Below are 26,701 nucleotides of genomic sequence, written 5' to 3'. Positions count from 1 at the left end.
ATGGATGATCACAGAGCCTCTCAGCATCACGACAATGTGTCAAGGTATGGTCTTAACGGCTGTTGCAGAGGTGTGATAATTCAATACAATCGGACCAGTTGGGGCCATTGAAATGTGTTGATTATTAAAAACTAAATGTTTTAACTTCCTATTGTACATAGCATCCTTCGTGTAGTGATATTTGTTAAATGACGTCATCAGCACAAAGATGCGTTCATGAAAAGTGTATAGAAATAGAAAATCAAAGTAAACCTTCTTAGTATAAAAAAAAATAAGGAACAGAACTGATAAATTGTTGAAATGACTTTTCACCCAATTCAAATATGATCTCTTAAATAAAAAATTATCAAGGTAACGAATAGAGTTTGTGGTTTCATCTAAACTTTTGGGCGTTGCCTATGAATCAGCTGTTTGAAGATGTTAATAGTGAGCTATTGTTTTTTTTTGTTTTTTTTAATTGTATAAATAACTAAACGTATTAAGCGGAAGAAGAATTAACTTGCGCTTTGTGGGTGACATAGATGGTCTGGCTTAGAAGTTGTTAGGCCCTTCCGCTATGTGTATTAGGCAGCTAAGTCAAACGGAGGGTACACATCAATGATAACGAAATCCAATAACAGGCGAAAGACCAACAAGATAAGTTATTCGACGCTGAGAGCGAATGTCGAATAAGTTAAATAATAACAAAGGGAACCGTCGCTTGTCGTCATCTAAATATACGTTCATAAAAAGCTGCCTCTCTTTAGAGCCATCAAAAGAAGTCTGTTTACGTTCCGCTACGATCTAGTCCAGCCTTGACCAAAAAAAAAAACCTTTTTAAAATTATTTCTTTAACTTTTATTTTATTTAATTGTTAAATGTGACAGTCCAACAATTTTTTTTTTCAAAACGTATGTAGTTTTATACTTTTTATATTCATTTTACTGAAAACAAACGCATTTCTGTCACGTAATACTTGATTTTCTGAACAATTAGAAACAAACCAGAAGTTACTGAAACAGACAAAAATTAAAAGAAGACAAAGTTTATTATGAAAGTTCCTGCGGGACGTATGGACTAGGAAGTAAATTATCTTTAACTCCGAAAGAATATCCGAAACATGTTAAACAAAACAAACGAAGCATGATAATGCAGTTGGCTACTGATACAGTGATCGTCTTGATAACAAGTTTAAACGTCAGTTCAAACACACCCTACTAAATATAGTTAATGAGGTTAATACTTCTATTCACAATGAAGTAAGATAGCCAAGGTGAGGAACAGGTCTAAACATATTTTTTTGAAGAGAAATAATTATTGCAATTCCTCTATTCCAGTCACATATTTGAGGTAGGCAAAACATGGAACCTTATGGGTTGAAACGGTTCTCGAAAACGGCTCTAAAGATTGTCGTGGAAATTTGACAGTTGATGTAGGCTATATCGTTGAGGAAAAAAATACTAGCTCGTTGGCCACACAGGGGAAACTCTAGTTTGGACCAATTTTTTTTTAAAGAATAAAAAAGACACTAAATTTCGACAGAGGACTAGAAAATGCTTATCTTTACTACAAGTGGGGTGCTTGTGGTGTCTCCCTATACGTCGTGACTTAAATTCTGCCAAGTCACTGCTCCTCCTGGCTATCTCAGGCAACCCATTCCATGCTCTAATAGCACTAGGGAAGAAGGAGTATTTGTACAAATGTGTGTCTTTCTGAGTATTTTATTAAATTTTGTTTTTGTATTTGAAGATTATGGTTCAGTGTTTTATGTATAATTGCTACTTTACTTTTGAGTCTTATGTCCTGAAGGCTATCTAAATTTAGTGATTTTACTAAGGTTGTTACTCTTGTCAAATGTGAATATTCGTTTGTTATGAATCTCACTGCTCTATTTTGTGTCAATTCCAGTTTCTTAATGTTTTCTTTAGTTATGGGGTCCCAAACAGAGGATGCATATTCTATTATTGGCCTAACCAAGGTTAAATAACATTTTAGTTTTATGTTCTTATTTGATTTATAGAAATTTCTTTTAACAAACCCTAACGCTTTGTTTGATTTTTTGATAGCTTCATCAATATGTGGATTCCATGACAGTTTTTCATTTATTATAACACCTAGGTATTTTGCGTTTTAGTCTGTGTTACTGGTTTATCATGAATAGGATAAGTAGAATAAATTTGTTTTAGTTTTTTTGTTGCTCTTAATAACTGACATTTTTCTGAGTGGAAAGACATGCTCCAATTTGATTCCCATTTCTGTAATTCTCTTTATAAAATTTCTGTATCTTGTGTTGTTTTTATTAAGCTAAGAAGTCTCTTACAGTATTTTTAATTTTAAGGATTAATGGACATTCCAAATATATATGCTTCTCGTTATCAGCATTTTCAAGTTGACATACTTTGCATTCATGGACATTTGCCCGTTTTTTAACCATATGGGGTCATCCCAAAGACGAGTCTATAAATTGTTTCTCTAGCTTTTGGTGTGATATGTTTGCTGTGTAGGTTTCTGAATGTGTCCTTGAATTCTGTCATCCCAAGGGCTCTTCCCCACTAGGCTTCCTTGTAACAGCTTTTAAAGTGTTGTGTATGATTCTTTGATTTTGTTGTGTATTAAATGTTCATTACCAGGTAAAATTCTTGAGATAGATCTGTAAAATGGATGAGTGACTGTACCAAAATACTGAGGAGTGTCATTGTGAGAGCTACTTAATCTTAAACAATAATAGTAAATTGTCAGGGAAAGTTGGCTGGGTTTCTAACTACTTGGCCTACAAGTTTTAGCCTTAGTGAATGTATTTTTGTTTTAACATCTTGTAAGTCTATCCCCCCATCCTCTTTGTTTTGAAGGAGTGTAGTGTGTCTAATGCTCTTAATAGTGTTTTTAAATATAAGGCCTCTAATTAATTTGTTTAGCTTGTTTATGAATTTGGGAGTTTGCTCTGTAATGCTGGCTAGATAGACAATCTTTGGAATAGCAAAACTATTTGACAATGCAGCTCTACCAAATGTTGTGGAACCTGTGTGCTGATAAAGTTTAAATGAGTTTGAGGCTTTGACAAAGATATTCTCCTACTGTACCACAATACGATGGTCATTTTTTATAGTACATTTTTACACCTTTTACCACCTTAAAAACTTGCATGATTTCTATTTATATAAAGAAACTATTAAAAGTAATATTGGTCTAAAATGGAAATGTACAATTTACAAAAACAAAAAAAATTAAGAAATATTTATAAAAACATATATTTTTTTTTATAAATTTTTTATAATAATGAATTTAAAAAATGTTTTAGCAATGTTGTGCCACTTGGACAATATACTGTAAAAAAAAATTTATTATGAAATAAAATGCAAACTTTTCTTATTTAAACACCTACAGAGTTCTCTATATCGTTGTACTACGAAATTAAAAAACGGAAAGGTCATTCCTTCAAAGATGGATAACTGTTGAAAAAAAATCCAATCTATTTTTAATTTATGGAAGCATTACTAAATTTAGAATTTTACGGTCATATTTGTGTTTGTATAAAACTTACACTTTCTTTTTAGTAATACTGTTTTAAAACATATACAAAGTTTTGTTTATATTGACTTAGCATTTTAAAGCAATATATGTAAGATAGGAATTTAAAAAATTGTAGATTTATCTTTCAGTAGGAAATTAAATTCAAAGTATATAGAAATAACTTTGAATTTCTTTGACAATATGTCTTGTATGGCACTTCCATAGAACAACGGCTTATAAGCTAAATGTACGGAGTACGATTCTCTGTAAGGGTATATTTCTAATATAATTTTTTTTATTCTTATTTTTAAATAAATAAACTGTATGAATAAACTGTAATATATATTTATAGTTTTTATGTATTTTAATTTTTTTTTATCACCATCTGTCCCTTAACTGGTGTCGTTGGGGGTGCTGTTACAGTTGGCGTAACAAAATTTCTTCACTCTTCCCAATTAGCAGCCATCCTTAGTAGAAATCAAGACAACCGCAGGTATATTGTTAGACGTCGATCGTCTAGCTTTTCTTTGTCATTTTATTACCTTTGTATCTTCATTAAGAATGATTTAGACAGTGAGTCTAAAAATATGACCGAACCAGTCCAACGTTCGTCACGTTACAGCATTGAGGAGTTCCTTCGTGTTTGCTTGCCAGAGTGTTAACTTTTAAAAATACAAAACCTATTTGTTCTCTTTCCTGAGATCTAATAGCAGACTTAGCATTCAATCTCAATGGCTCCGTTGTCCACTACAAGGTGGACACATTTAATCATCACTGCATCTGCAGCAAAGAAACGTTGTCCCTTAGTAAATTGACCACTTGATATGTCCCCCAAGCAAGCCCTGCGCTTCATGGATTCAACGCCTCTAGTTGAGACACACTTCTGTCTCACAAAATAGGGTTAGCCGGCTTTACACAGAGCTTATATCAACTCACTCTGTCTGTCTGTCTGTCTGTCTGTCTGTTCGGTCAAAATCTTGCACACGTTTTTTCTCCCACTTCTCATTCTCGGAGTTAAAGCTTTGCACAATTATTCATTGTCGATGTCAACACATGAATCAATCAAAACATTAACTATTTACTAAATCAATTATTTTTAAGTAATTATTTTTTTATAGACTCTTGTCAAAACACATGTAGAGAATTAGGTCATTTGCCGAATATCTCGGTGGCTTTCATCGTGGAGGGTAGTGTTCGAATTCAGACGTGAGCAACTTTCCTTTTTTTTTTTTTAAATAGCTTTTGAAAAGGCAGCACGGAAACCTTCACCTCATTACTGGTGCACCAAAGTTAGTGGACCAGAGGACACTGCTCCTGTTATAAACATGTTAGTTTGTAGAGAGTTTCATTGTATATTTAAACTGTTCACAAATTGAGAGCGCCTCTTGCTTCTATAGAGGATAGAAGACTTAAAAGTAAAGCAGCAATTATACATAAAACACTGAATAATAATCTTCAAATACAAAAACAAAGTCTAATAAAATACTCAGAAAGACACAAAGATAAAGGCACATTTCTCATACCATATGCTAGGACAAATTTGTACAAATGCTCTTTCTTCCCTAGTGCTATTAGAGCATGGAATGGGTTGCCTGAGCTAGCCAAGAAAAGTAGTGACTTTGCGGAGTTTAGGTCATTGGTTAATATGCATGACTTGTTTGTTTGTTTTACATATTTCGGATGTTCCTTCAGAGTTGAAGATAGTTTACTTCCTAGTCCAAACCTCCCGCAGGACGACGGGGGATGGGAGCGGCAGGGTTTGAACCCGGGACCATCGATAAATCCAGCGAGCAAACCGCACGACCAGGCAGCCATCCAAAAATGTATGACGCGTAGGACGTAATCATCTTCTTTTTGAAGTAACGTCTGTATCATTTAAGATAAAATAAGATAAGATAGATTCAAAAGTGCATTTTTTTTCTATTAGAATTTTGTGTAGTATATTTTTCCTTGTCGCTTTTTCATGATTTATTGTGACGTAATTTGTCAACTCTTGGTTTGGGTTCCGTTTCGCCTCCTTGGGCTGAGGAGGCAGGCTGTACTTTTGTTGGTACTGAATAATTCTTGGTTTTATACTACTGGACCGCCTTAGAGCTATTGTTGGTAGCACTGTTTCACCGCTGTTCACTATGAGTTTTATTGTATAGTATAATGATATTCCTTATCTGGATGTGTTCGTATTTATAGTCCTAGAGACTTGTTTGTATTAATTTTAAAGAGTTTCAGTGTTGTCTTTACTTAGTTGATAGTTCACCTTGGAGTTGATACTGTGGGTGCTGGTATTACCCTGGACATTGTCGTAGACATCTTTGTCAGTCTTGTTACTCAGAAGTTAATGACACTCCTTGAATGCTACTACCAAAATTGATGTTCATTAACAGTTCATGCAGTGTCTGTTATAGGGACAAATCTTTGGTGCAAGTTGTGAAAACAGTTGGTGTTGAAGTCACCGTTGATGCCTTGTCATTGTTGCTAGGTAACACAATACACTGTGTTTTGTACATTAATAGTATTCAATTTAATTATTATGAATGCAATTTTGATTTATTATTTTCATATTTGGGTTGCCTGAGCCAGCCAGGAAAACCGATGACTTGGCAGAATTTAATTCACTGGTTAACATGCATGACTAGATGCATGACGCTTAACCAGGAGTCTTTCTCGGTGAGAGGGGGAAGGGGTACGGGGTACAAGATGTTCCATTGTTTTTACATGTAACATTTATTCATTGTTAAGTTCTATAAAGGAGATATTTTCTTTAAAAAAACAACACTATTTTTAATGTTTTTCGTGTTAAAAGAGTATTTTTCATATTTATCTTGTTTCTGATGTTGTATTGCACTTCTTATCTTATATAATACACACGTTACTTCAAAAAAGAAGATGATTACGTCCTACGCGTCATGCATTTAGTCATGCATATTAACCAATGACTTAAATTCAGCCAAGTCACTGGTTTTCCTGCCTAGCTCAGGCAACCCATTCCATGCTCTAATAGCACTAGGGAAGAAGGAGTGTTTGTACAAATTTGTCCTAGCATATGGGACGAGGAATGTGCCTTTATCTTTGTGTCTTGTGGCTCGTCATAAAGTATGGTGTATAACTGAGTGCATTTAAAATTGCTTCAATGCTATTGAACTTTGAACGCGTAGCTTATATTTGTACGTAAATCTAAAATAAATGACATCTAGATTCTATGTCCTGGAGTAGACCTAGACTAGATCTTAAGAGTTCTAAATCAGAACTTTAGGTCTAGTGCTAGATCTAGAGCACATGTGAAACACAACTAATAGGACTAATTGATGATTTTTCAAAAGGTTTAGATAATAGTGAACAAATAGATGCTATCTTACTAGATTTTTCTAAGGCTTTTGACAAAGTTCACCACCATAGTTTGCTTAAAAAATTAAAATATTTCGGCATTAATGGTCCACTGCATCAGTGGATTAAAGACTTTCTGATAGGGAGAGAACAAACTGTAATAATAAATGGCTCTAAATCAACACCGATAACAGTAAACTCAGGTGTACCTCAAGGAACAGTCTTGGGTCCACTACTATTTTTAATTTACATAAATGATTTACCAAATTGCATTACTTCAGGAACAAAAGTCAGATTATTTGCAGACGATTGCATAATATATAGAACAATAAAAACAACACAAGACACAGATATTTTACAAAGAGAATTAGATGAATTACAGAAATGGGAATCAAATTGGAGCATGTCTTTCCACCCAGAAAAATGTCATTTGTTAAGAGTAACAAAAAAACTAAAACAAATTAATTCCACTTATCTTATTCATGGCAAACCAGTAACACAGACTAAAAACGCAAAATACCTAGGTGTTATAATAAATGAAAAACTGTCATGGAATCCACATATTGATGAAACTACAAAAAAATCAAACAAAGCATTAGGATTTATTAAAAGAAATTTCTATAAATCAAATAAGAACATAAAACTAAAATGTTATTTAACCTTGGTTAGGCCAATAATAGAATATGCATCCTCCGTTTGGGACCCCTCAACTCAAGAAAACATTAAGAAACTAGAACAGACACAAAATAGAGCAGTGCGATTCATAACAAACGAATATTCACATTTGACTAGAGTAACACCTTTAGTAAAATCACTAAATTTAGAAAGCCTTCAGGACAGAAGGCTCAAAAGTAAAGTAGCAATAATACATAAAACACTGAACCATAATCTTCAAATACAAAAACAAAATTTAATAAAATACTCTGAAAGACACAACGATAAAGGCACATTCCTCGTCCCATATGCTAGGACAAATGTGTACAAATACTCCTTCTTCCCTAGTGCTATTAGAGCATGGAATGGGTTGCCTGAGCTAGCCAGGAAAACCAGTGACTTGGCAGAATTTAAGTCATTGGTTAATATGCATGACTAAATGCATGACGCGTAGGACGTAATCATCTTCTTCTGTGAAGTAACGTCTGTATTATATAAGATAAGAAGATAGATGTCCATCTAATGAAGATACCAATAAAAACGCCTTACTCGCTGGTCAGATAATGCGTAATTTCTAGCAGAGGACGGTGTCACGGTCTCTATCGGCACCTTCGATCACCGAATAGAACCAAAGTTGTTTGTTATTTTTATTATTATTTTATAATATTTGAAGTTAAATAATGATGGTATTTTCTTTTAAAGAATATATTTATTTGTTTCCATTAAAATAAAACGCTTTGGATTATTCCTTAGTTAATAGTGTCTGGTATCAGCAAATACAAGAATACAGGTGGTTGTCCATAGGCTCTATGCTATTGGAACATTTATAGTCTTGAAAGAGATTATTTAGTTAATGTTAACGGTCATTTTAGTTCAGCCCAGGACTTGGTGTAAGGACATCTCCTACATTAGAACTAAGTCAAACGGAGGACATTATACATTCAAATGTCCTTAGTCTACATACAGCTATAGTCTTCTCACGCAACCCGCTTTATCTATATTTAAGGTTTCTATATTGTACATTAGAATATTTCTACTTGTAATTGAGATCTCTCATTCTGTTGCTGAGTGTATAGAAAGTTTTGTTAGGGTAACGTTCATCTCCAGCAAATAGATGGGTTTTACAATCATCTTGTTGAATTATCTGAACTGAAGGAAATCTCTACATAGGTTGACTTACATGTCCTATTGCACTAATCATTTCACATTTGATTTATAGTCCAGGGCATTCTCAATCCTAATGGAGCTTCTTAACGCTGTTTCCTCTAATTCACAGGACACGGCACTTGCCATAGAGATTTAGATGTTCTAATGCTAATCAGGGAGATATAGATGTACGAAAGTAATTGTCAATGGAAAAAGATTGGTTAATTCACACTGCATATTGTTTTTATTGTTCATAAGTAATATATATATCAAAAATGTAAATGGATAAAGCCTTGACCACAAACTGGAAACTACTTGAAGCTTTGACTGCTTTATAGTAGAGATGGGAAACGAACCGAACCCGAACCGAACGAACCGAACTCGAACCTCACTTATGACCGAACCGAACCGAACCCGAACTTTGAAACTGCTTGGTACGAACCGAACCGAACGAACCCTCCTTTTCTTAACCGAACTAATTTTGCAATTTTTACATCCCTTTTTTATATTTTGGGTTAAAAAAAAAATTACTTCAATATTTTATTTAAATTCTAATGATTCCATTATACTTTGAAAACTTGGGAGGGGTGGTGGTATTTTGAAAAAAAAAAAAAAGCGGCTCGCTTTGATTCCCATGGGTTTTTCCGTACGTGCCGACTCTCCCCTAACCTTGAATGTTCGCGGGCTGTTTGCAATATTGGTTTTGAGTCGAATAGGCGCCCTCTAATTAGATCTAGATCTAGATTCAAGTTCCTAGTAAGTAGAAAGTCAACATTAAAATATTGTCACTTTTATTTGAGATGACTGTTAGTTGAGAGTAGAATATTTTTTTGCCGATTAGAGAGTGTAGATATAAATAGGTTCATTTGTGTTCTAGTTTAAAATAAATTTTTATTATCTTCTATTAAGTGATTTATTTTTACAAAATTTTGAAGTATTCCATATTGGAATATTATCAGTGGCGTAGCAAGGGTGGGGGACGAGGGTGAGAAATGTAACCCCCCCCCCGGCCCCCACTTGAGGGGGGCCCCAAATTAGTGTTTTTTACAATAAATATTCAATATTACGCAAAATGCAGGGGCCCCCAAAGAGGTCCAGCCCCTCCCGGGCCCCCTAATGATGAAAAATTCCTATCTACGCCCCTATATTTTTACTATTATTCTGTTTTGCATTGATCATCAGTATTTTTAATGCAGCATTTCTCAAACTTTGGGTCCTCTCAAGTGGGTGGGGATGTTTAGTATCTTGAATTGGGGGATGTGGAGGCGCAACTTCTTGACAAAAAGGGGTGTCATAGAGTGTGTGTGTGTGTGTTTTCTGGTGGCGGTAAGAAGAGGTTAAGCGATTGATTGGTGTTTATGCATTAAGGATGATGAAATTAGCGTAATGCAAATGTGAAAAGGCAAACAATCTTGAGACATGAAAGAGTAAAGACGTGGTTTTGTGGTGACCTAGATTTTGTTTAAATATCAGTATATTTCATTAATATTACATCTCTATCACAAGTTAAATATGTGAATATTGTAATAATAGTTAGGCTATATTGAGTTGTTCACATAAGAACTTTAATTGAAAGTGTATTAAGTTTATATGTTATTATAAGGCTTGTCTTCGAGTCCGAAGATTAGTGAGGAATGCAGTTTTTCCCATGGCTGCGCAGGCCCAGCTGTGACCTACATATTTTGCCACATCCAGGGCAAGCATAACCACTGTTCGCATTTGGTCGATTTAGTTTTTCTTTTCGCGTCTGCGTTTGTCCCCGGCAGCGGATTTTCTTTTGGTCTCAAATGTGTATCCCGCGGCCTTCGGGAGTGAACTCCAACTGACTCGTTCTAAGGCCACATGCAACCAGGTGCTCTCTTCTATGTCAGCTAAGGATAGTTGACTCCTAAGCTGGTCTTTGAAGCGTTTCCATGGGGCGCCTCTGTAACGTTGACCACCTTTTAGCTCACCAAAAAAAAAAGACTGCCTTTTGCATACGTTCGTTTCCCATACGGGATACGTGCCCTGCCCAGCATAACTGTCGGACCATAAGAAGTCCATCTATACTATCCTTACCGGTAAAAATATAAAACGCCTATATTGATTCAATTGTACTAGCTGTTTGTAAGCGATAAACCAACGACCAACTAACAAAGAGAGGGGGCTTCGAAAAAAAAAGTTTTATTTTTAGTGTAACTTATCTGAATATTAGTATAATTACATGTTTAAAAATTAAAATATATTAAGTGGAGATGTCATTTTATCTTCTAATAAGACCTTGTCAACTGCTTTTTGCGAGGCGCGTATGCACAATGTGGGTCAAAACGTTTTGAAGAAAACATTTTAAAACATCTCCGCTAGTGGGATTCTTCTGCATTTTTTTTTGTCTCAGAATAGTCGAATTTCTTCCGTATATTGCAATTTATAATAGTGACGACTTATGTGTGAAAAAAAAATCCTCGATAGAGACGTCTTTACATGAAGAATATTTCTTTAAAAAGATCACGCCCATTATAGAAGTACGTGCGCAATATGTAGGCCTACCTAGAATGTCCCTTTCATAATTCTATTGACCAGGTCTGCCTCTTTATTATTAGATTTAATATGGCCCTCGACTTTTTTATTATGATAAATAGTGCGTTCTGAAAGAAAGCACATCGATATTAGCCTTTTAAAAAAATTCGCTTAGCGCCGAGTCACGCCCTGAATGAAACCACTTGCCTACTTGAGCGAAAACCTGCCGCATCTTTATTTCTATCTCCATTAAGAAATTTTTACAACGCTTTAAATGTATGTAGGCAACATTATTTTGGAAAAAGTATTGCCCATAGGCCTATTATATATTGCAAAGTATTTGTTTTATGTAAAAATTCAAATAAAAAAGTTTTAACTAATAAATTGAATTAAACCTTATAACTTAATTTTGCTATTACAAAATTTCATAACATCGAACCGAGCCGAACCCGAACTTTAGACCTGACCGAACCGAACCGAACCCGAACTATACTTGTCATCGAACCGAACCGAACTCGAACTTAAATCTGACCGAACCGAACCGAACCCGAACTTTAAAAGTTGGGTTCGATTCCCATCTCTACTTTATAGCACTACAGAGCACATAATACTTTCGCTGGTTATCTCCCTTAGCTCCGCTATTTTGCCTCGAGGCTTGAATAGGTGTTCCCTGAACTCTTGAAACAAGTCACTAGTAGACCTACACCGTTACACGTGAGGTATTCTGAAGTATACAGAACAGAAAAATATATTTAATTAGCTCTTCTCAGCAAACAACATCATTATGACCTTTGAACTGACCTTGATTTAGATCCTGACTCTATTTGAAACAAAGATACCAAGATCAACCATTACATTATTTCTAGTCATGTAGCCTACAACAATATTTCAAAACTAGCTGATGTTATTGTACTTTTGTTTCTTATAACCTATTTGTCACTACGAAAATTTTCGTCTATTTTCATTGCAACAAAGTCAAATTATAAATCTAGAAACAGACGGCTGGTGGTGGAATTAAGCTTATCAACAATCGAAAAGAAGTTATGTGCTGTATGTTTGTAGGACAATCCTAGTCATTTAACCTTCATCTTTATGGTGTTAATGTCTGTATTTTTAATATAGTTTTCTACTTCAAATATTTTTTTAAATTATAAATTTAGAATACGGTTAAACTCTTATTGTTTTTAATCTTAACAAATGGTCAATAATTCGACCTAAATTAAAAACAAGCGAAGGGTTCCACTAAATTCTACGAAAATGGGAAAAAAAAAGTTTGGGAAAAAATATCGGAAACCTAGTTTTAAAATGCAGGAATTTTTTGTTATTGTATCCTATACTCTTAAGCGAGCAATTCTTGTATGTATGTATATATATTTATATATATATATATATATATATATATATATAAATTTTATTTCGAAAACGGCTCTAACGATTTTCTTTAAAATTTCACGGTATGTGCATAATAGTGAGAAAAAAATTATCAACTCATTGGCCACATCGGGAAAACTCGAGGTCGAACGTTATATCGGTTTCAAAATGGCTCATTATCGAAAAATTAATTTTGGCTAGAATGTTTTATGAATGAAATTTTCTATATGACGTCAATGGGAAAAAAACTTGACACCGCTTACGTCACTAGGCTCACTGCAGTACACTAAGACATTTCTTCGCAAACAAGAACAAGTTTTAATGATTCAATTGGCGTAATTAAACATTTGCGCACCATCTTATTGTACATTGATCAATTATGAAACTATAGAAGAAAATAATGAAATTAAATATCGTTGTGTATGATTAGTTATTGTTTTAAAGGCTTTATAAATTGTTTACACTTTAATTGAGAGTACCCGTAGGTAGCTTTTACTGTTATTATTTTGCTGGTGAATTATTGCAATGTGTTTAAGCTTCGAAGTCTACTGTCCCATACCAAAGCATAGGAAATTGTCATAACACAGCTTATCTATGCCTTACTTGCACAACCAGGGCCGGCCCTAACATTTGAGGGGCCCTATGTGAAATGGGTTGCGCGCGGACCAGTAAGGATAGCGATAAGGATAATAAGTGAAAATAAAAAATTTGAATTAGAAAATAAATTCGTATTTGCATTACATTTTTGTTAAATGAACGCTGACGATGACGTTTTTTATATCACGCGTAGGACTGGCGTTTACCATATTGATTGACACCCCAAATTGACAATTTTGTCTTTTTAAGGACATTTTTATGAGTTTCAGGAGATTTCCAGAAGCTCCTTGAAAACAAGGAGACCACGGGAACCCTATTATAAATTATAATGGTTTAATTTAATAATTTACACCTAGAATTAGCGCGGGGCTTTTGAATCTTAGGGGTCCACTGCAGCAGCATAGGCCCAAGGCATGCCCTGATGATATCCAGCTCGCGGTCAACGAATTTTCATCACGATGCTGCTTTTTTTGGTTAACCTATAAACCTCGGTAAAACAGAAGTCATGTTCCAGAAGTCACCCAATAAAATCTACTCAGCCCCAAAGATCAGCGCGAATAGGCATTCCTTAACGTGGTAGACTACTTCACATATCTGTGAACCATAGTATCAAATGACGCATTGCTTTAAACTACTTTAAAGGGAGGTTGATATGTGATCAGGGTAAGTCGTGCTTTTGGACGCCTCCAAGCGAGAGTGTGGCGAAATAAATCGCTCCGCCTGTCTACAAAAATCAGTGTCAACCAGTGATTCTCTCAACCCCTCTATGTGGATCTGAGATATGAGTACTTTATAGAAAGCAGCTAAGACTTCTTGAACGACTTCACCAAAGACCGCAATACAACCATCGATATTCTTGCAAAATGGTATGAACTTCTTATAATCCGACAGTTACGCTTTGCAGGGCACTTATTACGTATAGGGGACAAACATATTTTTGGCAATCTTTATTTTTAGTAATCTGAAAGGTTGTCAGAGTAACAGAGATGCCTCACAATAACGCTTCTTTAGAACACTAACGCGATGTTTTTAAGTCTCTTAGGAAAAAATTCGCAATTTTACTTTCTTACAAGGTGCACTTTTTACACTATAACGTAGAGATTTTGCATCACTTGATGATTCTTACTAAAGCCATAATAATAAGGCTTGTCTTCGAGACCGAAGATTAGTGAGGAATGCATTATTTCCCGTGGCTGCGCAGCCCCGACTGTGACATACATATTTTGCCACAACCAGAGCAAGCATAACCATTGTCCGCAGGTGGTGATTTAGATTGTCCTCGGCAGCAGATTTTCTTTTGGTCTCAAATGTGTATCCAGCGGCCTTCGTGAGTGACCTCCAGCTGTCTCGTTCGGAGACCGCATACAACCAGGTGCTCTCTTTTATGTCAGCCAAGGAAAGTTGACGCCTAAGCTGGTGTTTCCGTGGGACGCCTCTGTTTCGTCGACCACCTTTTAGGGATACGTGACCTACCCAGTGCAACTGTCGGACCATAAGAAGTCCCTCTATACTGTCCATACCGCCGTTGGCAAGGACATCGCTGTTTATAGTGCGGTCCTGCCATCGTATGTCCATGATGGAGCGCAAGCATCTTTGGTGAAAGCTCTCAAGAAGTCTTAGTTGTTTTCTGTAAAGTGTCCATATCTCAGAGCCATAATGAATATATTAATTGCAATATTAAATGTCAGAAAGTAAACATTTTAGAAGTTATACTGCAAAGACTTTCTTCCAAGCCTATAATAGCCCAATAGTTTTACACGAAGGAAGCAATGTAAAACGTTAAGACGTGAGCTGTGGTTTTCTATAGGCCTACTGTTGGGGGGACTTTCTATTCTAATCGCCATGTACAATTACATTGAGAACTGACAGAAAGAAAAAGCAACTCTTCGGATTGATAGTCTTTACTCGATCGTTCATTTTCGTAATTACAACAATATTCCCAAAATGACTTCAGGTATATATTCATCCTTAACAAATTATTCATCCGAGCGAGGCTCGGTCACCTGATATTTATTTTTAATACTAGAGAAGATGTACTGAACTGTTTGGAAGTTTGGAGGATTGCTTTGTGAGAGAGTGGGGTTTCTATCATGTGATATATATAAAAAAAAAACATGCTTTTTTAATTGGGTTTGACTAATATTGGAAGGATATTGAATAATGGAAATGTCTTCAATTCCGAAGATTAAGGATGAGTGCAGTGTTTCACATGACTACAAAAACCCAGTTGCGACCTGCACAAGATTGTTACATCTCCTTATTGGGTTAAATTTTTAAAATATTTTCCATTGTCATAAAATCTTGATAGACCTAGATTAGTAATTTGGTAAGAGTTTATAAGACGTAACATTGGACAGAAATGTGATGATTAAGAAAGATCGCTTCATTTACCGTGGCAATAAAGACCCATCTGTGACCTATATTTTATCCATTCGTAACGTCGATCAAATCAAAGTCAGCTGGTGGAGAAAAGGGGGTAAAAAGGAATCAGGGAAGTCGAAAGATGTACTTAGTAAGTCGTCTGGACATTTCGGAGACGGAAGTTTCGTCACCTTTCTTTGAGTCCTCATTGTGTGTCCTACGAACTTTTGTAAGAAGTTCTTCAGACATCTCTTTCGGAAGCCATTCTATTTGTTGCTAAGTTTGTTTTCCTTAGGCCAGTAAAGAGTCAACTGTCTAGTTGTGTGTTTTTTTTCTCTTACAATAGAAAACTTTAGTCTGGTGTTTTTTTATCTTTAGAATTTTGTTGTAAGATTTTTTTTTCATCTTCTTCTAAATCTTTTTTTTTTAAAGTTACAGTTGAACAAACAAAAGTCTTTGTCCAAACATTTACTTGTTGACTTGGGAAAGTGTACAGGATCAAGACGTTCGTGTGTCGTCACTCAATGAGCTTCTGTGTGTGTCGTAACTCAATGAACTTCTGTGGGTGTTGTCACTCAATGAACTTCTGTTTGTGTGGTACTTAATGAACTTCTCTGTGTGTCGTCACTCAATGAACTTCTTTGTGTGTCGTCACTCAATGAGCTTCTGTGGGTGTTGTCACTCAATGAACTTCCGTGGGTGTTGTCACTCAATGAACTTCTCTGTGTGTCGTAACTCAATGAACTTCTGTGTGTGTCGTCACTTAATGAACTTCTGTGTGTGTTGTCACTCAATAAACTTCTGTGTGTGTCGTCACTTAATGAACTTCTGTGTGTGTCGTCACTCAATAAACCTCTGTGTGTGTCATCACTTAATAAAACTTCTGTGTGTGTCGTCACTTAATAAACTTCTGTGTGTGTCGTCACTAAATAAACTTCTGTGTGTGTCGTCACTAAATAAACTTCTGTGTGTGTCGTCACTAATAAACTTCTGTGTGTGTCGTCATTCAATAAACTTCTGTGTGTGTCGTCACTTAATAAACTTCTGTGTGTGTCGTCACTAAATAAACTTCTGTGTGTGTCGTCACTTAATGAACTTCTGTGTGTGTCGTCACTCAATAAACTTCTCTGTGTGTCGTCACTTAATGAACTTCTGTGTGTGTCGTCACTCAATAAACTTCTCTGTGTGTCGTCACTCAATGAACTTCCGTGGGTGTTATCACTCAATGAACTTATCTGTGTGTCGTAACTCAATGAACTTCTGTGTGTGTCGTCACTTAATGAACTTCTGTGTGTGTTGTCACTCAATAAACTTCTGTGTGTGTCGTCACTTAATGAACTTCTGTGTGTGTCGTCACTCAATAAACTTCTGTGTGTGTCGTTACTTAATAAACTTCTGTGTGTTTCGTCACTTAATAAACTTCTGTGTGTGTCGTCACTAAATAAACTTCTGTGTGTGTCGTCACTTAATGAACTTCTGTGTGTGTCGTCACTCAATAAACTTCTGTGTGTGTCGTCACTTAATGAACTTCTGTGTGTGTCGTCACTCAATAAACTTCTCTGTGTGTCGTCACTCAATGAACTTCTCTGTGTGTCGTCACTCAATGAACTTCTGTGGGTGTTGTCACTCAATGAACTTCCGTGGGTGTTGTCACTCAATGAACTTCTCTGTGTGTCGTCACTCAATGAACTTCCGTGGGTGTCGTCACTCAATAAACTTCTCTGTGTGTCGTCACTCAATGAACTTCCGTGGGTGTTATCACTCAATGAACTTATCTGTGTGTCGTAACTCAATAAACTTCTGTGTGTGTCGTTACTTAATAAACTTCTGTGTGTTTCGTCACTTAATAAACTTCTGTGTGTGTTGTCACTCAATAAACTTCTGTGTGTGTCGTCACTTAATGAACTTCTGTGTGTGTCGTCACTCAATAAACTTCTGTGTGTGTCGTTACTTAATAAACTTCTGTGTGTTTCGTCACTTAATAAACTTCTGTGTGTGTCGTCACTAAATAAACTTCTGTGTGTGTCGTCACTTAATGAACTTCTGTGTGTGTCGTCACTCAATAAACTTCTGTGTGTGTCGTCACTTAATGAACTTCTGTGTGTGTCGTCACTCAATAAACTTCTCTGTGTGTCGTCACTCAATGAACTTCTCTGTGTGTCGTCACTCAATGAACTTCTGTGGGTGTTGTCACTCAATGAACTTCCGTGGGTGTTGTCACTCAATGAACTTCTCTGTGTGTCGTCACTCAATGAACTTCCGTGGGTGTCGTCACTCAATAAACTTCTGTGTGTGTCGTCACTTAATAAACTTCTGTGTGTGTCGTCACTAAATAAACTTCTGTGTGTGTCGTCACTTAATGAACTTCTGTGTGTGTCGTCACTCAATAAACTTCTGTGTGTGTCGTCACTTAATGAACTTCTCTGTGTGTCGTCAATTAATGAACTTCTTCGTGTATCGTCACTTAATGAACTTCTGTGTGTGTCGTCACTTAATGAACTTCTGTGTGTGTCGTCACTTAATGAACTTCTGTGTGTGTCGTCACTTAATGAGCTTCCTCGTGTATCGTGTCTGTTCTCTTTTGTGGAATGTTGTTTGTTTTTAAAAGAGTCACAACGAACTTCCAATAAGGATCAACAAAGCGGTCTGTCTTACTCTTAATTAGCATTTATCCTGTAATCATTTAATTGAAACATGAATATATGATGTTTGCATTCTTTTTTTAGTGCAGAAGTCACAGTAGAGCTAAGACTATTGCATGAGAAAGAAAAAATATCCAAAACAGTCAACATAAACCTGTGTATTTTTAGGTTGTGAATATATAAACAGCCACAAAAAACTCTATTGTTCTCCTGGGAATCAATGTGAAATGTATATGTTGGTTTTCTGTCGTTAAAATGTAATGCAAGGTGTAAAGCACACATTGTAAATTGTAAGACAAATTTCCTTATGGATAAAAAAGATTTTTTTTTTAATTTTATTTGTATAAAGGAGCGAAACTGTCAACTTGGGGAATTGTACATTTCGTGATTTATGATGAATGTATTTCTAATTGTTATTCAGACTAATTAACATGATGTATTCTTACTTTGATTAATGTGTTTCTGTTTATTATATTTGTGATTTTAAAGGTTACATTTCTGTATAGGTATTCTGTAAGGTTTTCAATTATCACCATTTCAGGTAGCCCCTTCTACGTTTGGTTATTGTGTCGTTGGAATTCACCATTAGCTCTATTTCATAGTTATAACCATACTAGCCACACAATATCATTGCAACAGTTAGTATAGACTTAAATATTTTATTTTCCCTTTTTTTCGTACGAGAGTTCGAACTGAAGAGAGTTTGTGAGACGGGGAGATAATTCGATAGAAGCGAAGGTAATGTCTTTGACGGAGACATAATTACACAAGCAACGATCTTCAGGATGTGGTTCAGCAGATAATGGCTTCTATAGAAGTGCCACGATCCCAAGACAGCTTGGTCATGTTGTCAAGGCGACAAGGCCAACAGAGGCAGATCAAATTGCCTCGAATGCTCACTTACTAATTCAGATGTGAGTGCAATTTACGTTGGCTTGTCTGTCAAGTTTCTCTCTCTCTCTCTCTCTCTCTCTCTCTATTTCACACTCTGTAATGCTCTCTCATGTTTTTCTTTGTGATTCACTTTGTTTTTTCCTGTGTTGATTTCACCCTCTCTTTGTTCTCTTTTTCTTTCTTTCCAACTCTTTTTCCGTTTGTTTCCACATCTTTCTCTCTCTCCTTCTCTCTCTCTCTCTTTCTCTCTCTCTCTCTTTCTCTATCTCTTTCTATCTCTTTCTCTCTTCTTCTCACTCTCTCTTTCTGTCTCTCTCTTTCTCTCTCTCTTTCTCTATCTCTTTCTCTCTTCTTCTCACTCTCTATTTCTCTCTCTCTTTCTCTCTCTCTTTCTCTATCTCTTTCTCTCTTCTTTTCACTCTCTATTTTTCTCTCTCTCTTTCTCTCTCTCTATTTCTCTTTTTCTTTCTCTCCCTCTATTTCTCTTTTTCTTTCTCTCTCTCTATTTCTCTCTCTCTCTTTCTCTATCTCTTTCTCTCTTCTTCTCACTCTCTATTTTTTCTCTCTCTTTCTCTCTCTCTCTTTCTCTCTCTCTTTCTATATCTCTTTCTCTCTTCTTCTCACTCTCTATTTTTCTCCCTCTTTCTTTCTCTTTCTCTCCTTTCTTTTCCCTTTACTCCTCTTCCTGTATACCTGCTCTTCTCTCTCTTGTTTTTTATTTTACCTTCTTTTGTTCTTTTATTCTTTTAAAATCACGTGACACATTCACGAACTCAATGTCCTTCATGGTTTCATTCCGTGTTCCAATCTCTAGACCGAGATGTTCAACTAGTGCAGCCTCTAACACTTGCCCATAAGTCTTCATCGCTCAGTGAGACTAAAGTCCAACTCTGTCATTAAATATTGCTTTTTGCGTTTTCGATGGGGTCAGGTTAAGAACAAAATATGTGGAAACAAAACCGAAAAAAATTCAATTATTTTTTTAATGTATTTTTTAAAAGTTATTCAGATGACTGCAAGGGTGATGGTAACTATTGCTGACAGAAATAGCCCAATACTTTGTAGGTCTTCTTTTATCAAATCCAGTTAATTTCTTTCGCTAGGTTTTTTTTTTTTTTGTCTGATCCTCCTTGACTCCTATTGGTAGATTGTGTTTTCCAGACTAATCAAATAGCGGGTGAAAAGTTTTAATTACACATCTTTTGTTGAAAGGAAATTGACCTTGGCATGATGTGCCATGACGTAATGGCTGAGAAAAACAGATTGGCTTTCATTGCAAGGTTATCAGACGACCAATCCTCTTTGCTTACCCTTGGTTATAATTGACATACGTTCACAACAAGTAAAATAGAACACATATATTTCGAAAACAATGTTTAAGTTGTGTGAAATTGTATAATTATTTTTGGAATCAATCGTGTAATTAATTTTTAATAGGTCTAGACTAGCAATAATACATTTATCCAATTGGAAATATTTTTATTACAATGTTTTGTTTAGCAAAATTGTCATGTTTTAAGGATGCTCAATGTACTATAGTCCAATCACTATTGTGGACCTTTTTTTGGTTGGGAGATTGTGTTATGGAATATGTGTGAGTGTGTTTCCTAGGTGACGATAGGGAGAGGTTAAGCGATTGGTGAGAAGGATGAAATTGCAATAGGGTTTAGACTCACTAGAGTGTCACTAGAGGAGTGCACATGTGAAAAGGCAGACGATCTATACTTATAAAAGAGAAAAGACGTGCTTCTGTCCCGATTTGCAATTTGTTAAAATATCAGGGTTTTTTTTTTTTTATATATTAGTATTACGTCTGTATCTCATTTCAAGTTAAATCATTTTGAATATTGTCATAAAAGTTTTTCTGTAAGTTTTTTAGAGGTCTATTTATGAGCGATATAATATTGTCTATTTATTTAGAGCTACAAGTTGATGACCGATCATCAACGGGGTGGGCAGCGAGGGTCTAAAAGTAGCAATTTAAATTTGTCGAGGCCTCCATGATGGAAATCGACAATATGACCACTGAGTTATAAAAGTCCTTTAAAAAAAATGGAAGGTTTTATTGTTATCTTTTGTTAGTTTCACATTTTTTGCCAAGAAACTAATTCTCTATACAAGGCTTATCTCCCATTAGCTAGAACTCTTGCACTAAGCTAGTCACTATATAACACAAAATTAATTAACTAACTAACTGATCCAATAATTGGTCAATTGTTTCCATACACTCATGTGTCGTCACTGGCAATGCATTCAGCTTGGTCCTGATCGGTGAAGCGCTTGGCTTTTTAATTTCGGGAGTCCACCCAGCTCTAATGGGGGGATGGGGTACCTGACGTTAGTTAGGGAAAAGTAAAGGCGGTTGGTCCAGGGGCGGACTGGGTGTCAAAATCGGCCCGGGCATTTTTATAAAATTAGGCCCACAAATTCTCTATCATGTGACTAATGGGCATCCATTTCTATGTATATATGTCCTTAAAAATCATTGTTAAGTTTGATAATGTATCGATATGCATGCATACAGTAAACTCTACATCTTAATAATGTCACGGTTGCAGAAAAGAGTCTGGGACAACATATTGCTGACTAACAGTTCTAAAGCCTTAGTCTACCAGACCTGTGTGTTGAGCACTTTGCTGTACGGAAGTGAAACATGGTCAACCTACTCATGGCAGGAAAAAAAGCTAAATGTCTTCCACCTCCGATGCCTAAGGCGGATCTTTAAAATAAGATGGCAAGATAAGATAACAAATGAGGAAGTGCTACGAAGAGCAGGGTTGCAGGACATCCGCTCTGTTATCAGCAGCAGACGCCTCGGCTGGCTTGGCCACGTTCGTAGATTGCCAGTAGGTCGACTTCCACAGGACATCCTGTATGGCGATCTAATAGAAGGCAGGAGAGCCGCTGGTCGCCCACTTTTACGTTATACGGATGTATGCAAATGCGACATAAAGCTCTTCAAAATTGACACTGGCAGCTGGGAAGAGGTGGCACTGGATAGATCCACATGGAGAGAGAGCGTAAAGGAAGGGTCACGGATTGCAGATGTCATACACAACAGAAGCAAAAAGAAGGGTGAAAATGCAACGGCGCCTGGTGATTATATATGCCCAACCTGCGATCGCAGCTGTGTATCAAGGATTGGCCTCTTTAGTCACACAAGAAGTTGCAAAGGGAAAAGATCGTCTCTCGAGACGTAAAATGCCACAGATATCTTAGTAAGCAATATAGCGTCTTTTTAAATCAGCAATTATGTAGGCCCTAAAAAGATGAAGCCTACTAGTAGCACTGTCTACATTCTACATTTTAGTTTCGGAAAATGTGTTCGATTAGCCAGTCCGCCCCTGGGTTGTTTGTTGTGCTGGCCACATGATACCTTCGTTAACCGTAGGCCACAAATACAGATGACCTTTACATCATCTGCCCTGTAGACCATGGAAATAGGCTGCGGTATAAATTTGAGCGACTGAAAATATTTATATTAATTGTTTGTTTGTTTTCTTGTTGGTGGTGGTGTTTGTAAATACTTGAGTTTGCTAACACATGAAGTACGCGACCCAGTAGTCGTGAACAATCAGATCATTTCATTAGTATTGTTAACTTGGCGATTATTTGTTTGTTAGATGCATTGATTAAATTATTCCAAAATGATATCTTTGGATTATATACTTTATTCATTCCTAAATCTTGTTGTTTTTAAGGAAGAAGATAGTATTCGCTAAATTATTGTTAGGCTGCTGGCTGTTACTGTCGGAGCGCGAGTTTAAGTACTTGGTATTTTTTTATTAAACTATCTGACGAGTAAAAATAAGGCTGCTTAGTTAAAAGTACAAACTATTTATTTCAAAAGAGGGGAATAGTCCAAAGTAGGTACAATTATAAAAGAAAACGTCTTGTCCTAAGCAAGACTGAAGTGAGTCTCTACCGTTATTCTGTCTCTAGGCTATTTCCGTTCCAAGTTTTCTAATGTACAGCCACGTCACTAAAGGAAATCCCCGATTAGTCCCAACATGTATGCGTCCAACTCCAGAGTCATTACATTATAGTATTGTAGCAGATGATACACTCAATCAAGACACAACTTCACTATTGCTTAATGAGATATTTAGTTTGCTTTTCTAGGAAAGATGACGCCTAGATTTAATATCGATAAGCAGTCGTCAGTGGCGTAGCTAGGGTAGGGTAGGGGGTCCAAATTAGAAAATCCCCCGGGCCCCCTAATAAGTGTCCGAAATTTGTTTTTACATTAAATATTACGCCATTATCTCATGTCATGATATCGAATGTCAAAATGCAGGGGGCCCTAAAAGGTCGGGCACCCAAATCTAACTACGCCACTGAGTCTGGCGCTACACTAAGTTTGAAACATTTTCCTCTCCTTAAACCTGTTTTAAAAAACGAAAGTACTCAATCATTGACTTCTGGAATTTAAGTCAACACAACATCACTTTCACTAAGGTTCTAGAACTGGACTTGAAGTACTCTTTACCACATGGACTAAAAGCTCTGGACTCTCTCCGGTGTCAACGGTGCTCCCCACACACGCACGCACGTAAGTTTGAAAATGTGTGGGTGCTGTCCTGTTATTTATTACCTCCCTTGGCGACCTATTTCACGCACTCAATTTTCCACTTTTAGTTAGTGACGGGCGTAGCTCTGTAGCCTACAATGGCATTCCCAATTCGTTGTTTTCTGGTGTATAGTGTCAGAATTAGTCTAGCTAATAAAAGATACATTTAGTTAAGTCTGCGTGTTAAGCTCCCTTTGTTTTAACCAGACTAGAAGTTGACAATTTGATTTACAATAATGACTAACACATTTAAGAAGAAATAGGACAATAACATCTGTACATTACTTGAGAAAAAAAGAGGCTTCTAGAACATTATCGCGGTGGCTGAGGGGTAAAGCGCTTGGCTTCTGAACCCGGGTTTGAATCCTGGTTAAGACGGATACTCTTAATTTCCAGATCCTTAGGCAACTCTAATGTCCACCCAGCTCCAATGGGAACCTGACATTAGTTGGGGAAAAGTAAAGGCGGTTGGTCTTTGTGCTGGCCACATGACACCCTCGTAGGTCACACAAAAAAAGATGACCTTAACATCATCTGCCAAAGAGAACACAAGGCCTGAAAGGGGAACTTTGTTCTTTATCATAGCATCGACAATGTCTATTATGATAAGCCTTGTCTTGTAGCTAGTGATGCCTGTCTGACTTAGACAGATTACTCTGGAAATGTCTGAGTTTCTTTGTGCGGGTGTATTCAATGTGACTAACCAACAAGAACATAGACTCACACAAAGTAACAAGTGAAGAATCTTAAGTCCAAACCTTTGTAAAACACAGATGTGGTGATAAAAGCGGTTGGTCGTTGTGCTGGCCACATGACATCCTGCTCGTCAACCGATTGCCAAAGAATAGGATGACCTTAACATCATCTGCCCCATAGATCGCACCCCCAATGAAAAGACTATTGAGTTAGTCCACTCGGGTTATTTGTTCCCGTTGGTCAGAAAATCTTTGATTGCTTTCATTAGGCTTGTTTTTATTTCAACTGCAGTTAAACATTGTTTCTTGTTTTGTTTTGTTTTTGCTTTGTTTTTTTTTCACGGCTTTCTTCCATATCGTTCATTTTAATCTCTTTTGATCGCTCTTTTTTAAATCCATGTTGTAGCAATGTAACAATGCCTTGTAGACCCCAGGTGGAGAGCTCATTTCACTTCATTGACAGTTTTCATTTTTCTTCCTAGCACAACAATTATTTGGCCTTTAAAATTGAAATTGCATGAGAGAGGGAGTGGATCATCCAGTGGATGACAGGAGGAGAGAGAGAGAGAGAGAGAAAGAGGAAGACAGAGTGAGGGTGAATGTTCCCATAAACTGTGTCCTAGAAAGCAATAAAATTGAAATGTTGAATTGCAGTCCGCTGCGTTAATATGTTCAGTGTTTCTTTTAAAAGTGTTTGAGATGAGAGGAGAGAAGATAATGTCTACCTTCTATTCGGAGCCTCCAGTGATGTCAAGGGGAGGTTAGCGTTGATTGGGTTTGTCATTCGTCTGCGCCATCTCGTGAAGGAATGGTGAAGAATTTACAAGGAGCGACATTTCACTCAATATATTTAACGCCTTTGCAGATTGATCAGAATGATTGACCAGTTCACGGAGCAAAAAAAAAACGTAAGGAGGCTGAGTGAGCAGACGTTACATAGTACTGTAGGAAATGAGGAATGTATTCGATCTGGACCTGATATTAAAAATGATAAGGCCCTGGCGAATTTCAAAATTTTTAATAATTTTAAAAAAAAATTTACCCTTGCAAGAAAATTACGTTCCATAACTTAGAGCATATGATAGCTTGTATTCGAAGGCACTATTAACAACGTGATTCTCGCCAACTGTCAAGCGCTTTTTACAAAGTGTATGTTAACTCACTCTGTCTGTCTGGTACAAACTTTGTGCACCTTATTTCTCCCAATTCACATCCTCGCATCATGTTCAAACTTTGTACAATTATTCATTGTCTTAAGCAAAACATGAATCAATGGAAAAATTAACCACTAAATGAATTAATAAGTGGTGACTAATTATTTTGTTTGATATAGAAAATGGAAAATAAATCTTACAGTTTTGAGATATATGGCTCTAAATGTGCAGTTATTTCCCTAATATAGCTTTACTTTTATAAGTATTTTATAAGTATTTTTTATGTTTTGCTAGTTAGATATGGGTTGAAACTTAAATTTCCTTAAATCTCGTATACGGTTTTTCTTTTTGGCAAGAGATCTTTTGATGACAACCAAGTGATGTATTATATGCTATCAGCGACAATTTTTTAATATTAAAAATATATCATTGAACATATGTCCTCTTTGCTAATAGGTCATTTATTAAATATGTCGTCACTGGAAATAAAATGTTTATACAAAATTAGGTCATCATAGAAAGTAGGTCATCAGGAAAAATAAGTCGTCAGTGAAAATATGGTTATCGTTGTACGAACAGATCTTATTGCAAATAAATCATCATGGACAATAAGTCATCATTTAAAATTATGCATAATTGAAAAAAGTTCATCTATGACAATTGGTTATGACTGAAAAAGTCATACGGACAAGATTTTTATTTGGTTAATATGTTTTCTCAACTCTTCGTTAAGTAAGACCTCGGCTCAGAAGGTCAAAATGGTTACCTACAAGCAAGATATGCCTCCAGAGGGAGGCTTTAATCCATTCGAAAACCTAAAAGGCTCTTTGGTGGCTATACTCAGTTTGCACTTTTCGCTGGTTTTACTTCTATTGCTTGGATATTCTACTTCAGATGGAGAAACACTAAAACATTGAATGAACTTGAGATGAGGGAATCTCGTGTAGCTATTGAGCCCTTTCTTTTAGCTGAAAGAGATAGAGCGATACTCAAGCACTACAGAAAAAACAGAGATGAAGAAAATGAACTGATGAAGAATGTTGAGGGATGGAAAACTGGTACTCTCTGGGGTGAACCAGTCTACTACAACCCCCGGAACCGCTATGTTAAACCTGCTTTAGAAGAGCTTCTTGCACATATGAGTTATAGAGAGCAAGAAGACTTTAAATATGACAAACGTAAACGATATTGAAGTGTTGTGTGAAGTTTTGTCTTTAAGGAATTCTCTAGTTAGTTTAATCGACTGTTTGCACTCTTTTTTAAAAAGAAACTACAATAGAAAATAATGAGAGATATTGTATACAATTAATT

General features: G+C 36.2%; 1 pseudogene; it reads left to right on the top strand.

Moving 5' to 3' along the window:
* LOC129926375 (NADH dehydrogenase [ubiquinone] 1 alpha subcomplex subunit 13-like) lies at nucleotides 1-26,701 on the top strand (annotated as a pseudogene).

Source organism: Biomphalaria glabrata, chromosome 1, assembly GCF_947242115.1.
Source record: "Biomphalaria glabrata chromosome 1, xgBioGlab47.1, whole genome shotgun sequence".
In the NCBI taxonomy this organism is placed as follows: domain Eukaryota; kingdom Metazoa; phylum Mollusca; class Gastropoda; family Planorbidae; genus Biomphalaria; species Biomphalaria glabrata.
Note: the sequence above shows the minus strand (reverse complement) of the source record. Positions and strands in the feature narration are given on the sequence as shown.